We start from the raw sequence: 2,482 nt of genomic DNA on the forward strand, positions 1-2,482 counted from the left end.
ATTTCAGGGCAAACTCCTACATCCAACGCCACTGTCGCCCTTTTGACATGTTTATTACAGGGAAAACAAAACTAACTACATGAATGATCACTTTTTAATATAGTTTTGGCACCATGTCAAATTGCATTCAATCCTTTTTTAAATTGTTACAAATCTGATGAAAAATAAAGCTCAGGTGTTGGAGGAAGCTTATGAGGATGTTTAAGGTTTTCATCCTTTGACTAAAGCCAGTGTTTACAGAGAAGTTGGAAAGAATCATCATCGTTGATAGGTATCAGTAATGACAGGAATAACAAAATGACAAATTAACAGAATAACATTATTGCCATTACCAACTGCAGAAATAGGGAAGTCAGAGAAAATCAGGTCAGGAAGGCTGTAGTAGCCTGTTAAACTGAAGGAGCTGGGGGAATTTCTTACAATGACAGTTTGTGTACATGTGACAACGATCTCCTGTAATCTCATCTTATTCAAACTAAACAACAGGGCTGAATTTTGCACAATTTCAAAAGATAAGTTTGGCAGAAAAATCAACACATTAAAAGGACGTATTATCCCCAGTGTAACATGGTCGTGGCAGCATCATGATCTGGGGTTATACTTCTTCAAAAAGTACCACTTTTTTTTATCCAAGTGAGTTCAATTATGAGCTGGAAATGATTTAGAGACAGGTCTTATTGCCAAGGTAACTGTTACAGATGATACTATCGTTTCTTTTTCCATCCGTCCTTCTTTTTTGCTTATCCGGGGTCGGGTCACTGTGGTAGCGGCGTCAGTAAGGAGGCCCAGACATTTCTTCTCCCGAACAACTTGGGCCAGCTCCTCCGGGGGAATCCCAAGGCGTTCCCTGGCCAGCCGAGAAACATAGTCCCTCAAGCATGTATTGGGTCTTTAGTTATTTTTTATTATTATCATTTTTTTTAATCAGGGACAACAATGCATAAAAAGTAGAGGGATTTCATAGCTCCAGGGTCACACAGTGCCAACAAAATAGATTTAGAGAACATTTTGTGAGCTAAACTGGACAAATATTGCCATTGGAAGGGGAAGAATTCTGAATCTGAATTTCAAAATATTCTTTATTTGATCAGATTAAAGATTTTTTAACTAGGTTGAGAAGTCTTTTTGAGTAAATTCCCTTTTCCCCCCTTTTTTAACATAAGATAAATCGTGTTGTTGGATAACGGTTGTTTCTCTCAATGGGAACCCACCTTGTTCCATGCTGGGGGCCATTGGTGCACAGATGAGATCCAGACAAAACAAATTGAGGGCCCCAGAGAGGAGGAGGGGGGGATTTTATACGACATGGGCGGGGGAGCCTGAAGGGGGCGGGGCTTCGGTTCGCTCGCATCTCCGTTCGGCTGCAGGAACAAAGGGGTCCTGTAGTAACACAAGCATAGCTATCAAGCTCCCCCCTTCAGCAAATAGATGTTAAAACACAGATTTTGCGTCACCGCAGGACGACTGAAACCGGTCTAGGTATTTTATCCTTATTTTCTGTCACATAAGCGCCCTTTTTTGGACCTTGAGAGTGAAAACGCTGGAGCTTTTTCCGTCCAGCCGCTCCGGCTAGCAGCGAGGCTAGCTGCTAAGAAAGACCGAGCAGAGGCGCTCTGAACGACGACATACCGAACATTTCTCTGCAGGTAACAAAACTTTAACCCATAGCTTTACAGCTGTAATGTAGGGGGATAATAACGCACGGAAACGGGGCGCTGTTTTTGGCTGTGTGAAGTGAAAGGCGAACCGTGGTCATTTAGCTAGTAGGTTAATAGCTTAGCAATGGCATCCTTTCTGTTAACGGCTGTCGTTAATGAGGACGGCCCAGTAGTTATTAGTTAACGCCTGGTTCCTACAGGTAAGCTGGATGCTGTCACTGTTAAATGAATACGGTGCATTATTTATTACAGAGCTATAACGTGACTCCTTTGACCTACTGTGGAAGTATGCTGAGGAGTGTTTGCTTATTGATGTTTTATTGGCTGAGGGCCATCCTCTGGATGCAGCTCCATTGTTTGCAGTAAAGGAGTTTGGGCGGACTGAATGACACCAAGATCTTCTTATGTGGGGTTAACCTGAGAGCTGAATGGCCTCAGCAGTTCTTTAAGGGGGTTTGAAGGCTAGACTTATTTAAAAGTACTTTATCACAATCTTTATTTTGAGATTTCCTTCATTGTTTTATTGGTTAATGTGTAAGAAATGTTTGTCATTAATTTTTTTCTACATTGTTTTGACTTTAACATTTCACTCAAATTCTGTATTTGTCAAACAGCTTAATTATAACTACTTAGCACAATTTGAAGTGATTTAAAGTGTTTTTTGTTACTACTGTAGTTTGTACATCTAGGAATGGGGTCTAATATTAATGATGGGGGTGTATAGGCCAGATGTAAAGCCAGTGTATTTACAGTAAAGGAGTTTTGGGGATTGGGGTAAATGACCCTAAGGTTTCTTTTTTTGTGTGAACAGCTCCTGCAGGACT

The 2,482-nt window shown here is 41.0% G+C and overlaps 1 protein-coding gene across 5 annotated transcripts in view; it reads left to right on the forward strand.

The window, feature by feature from the left end:
- ldb1 (LIM domain binding 1) overlaps positions 1–2,482 on the forward strand; it is a 31,228-nt gene that overhangs the window by 18,214 nt on the left and 10,532 nt on the right. The window contains exon 1 of one of the 5 annotated variants that reach the window (XM_015377674.1): positions 1,345–1,646. The exons of the other annotated variants lie outside the window; for them this stretch is intronic. The gene's annotated coding sequence lies outside the window, so the exon portion shown is untranslated. Of the gene's footprint in view, positions 1–1,344; positions 1,647–2,482 lie in introns of those variants that run through there. 5 annotated transcript variants of the gene reach the window in all.

This window comes from Cyprinodon variegatus, unplaced genomic scaffold, assembly GCF_000732505.1.
Source record: "Cyprinodon variegatus isolate N-32 unplaced genomic scaffold, C_variegatus-1.0 Scaffold157, whole genome shotgun sequence".
Taxonomy (NCBI): Eukaryota; Metazoa; Chordata; class Actinopteri; order Cyprinodontiformes; family Cyprinodontidae; genus Cyprinodon; species Cyprinodon variegatus.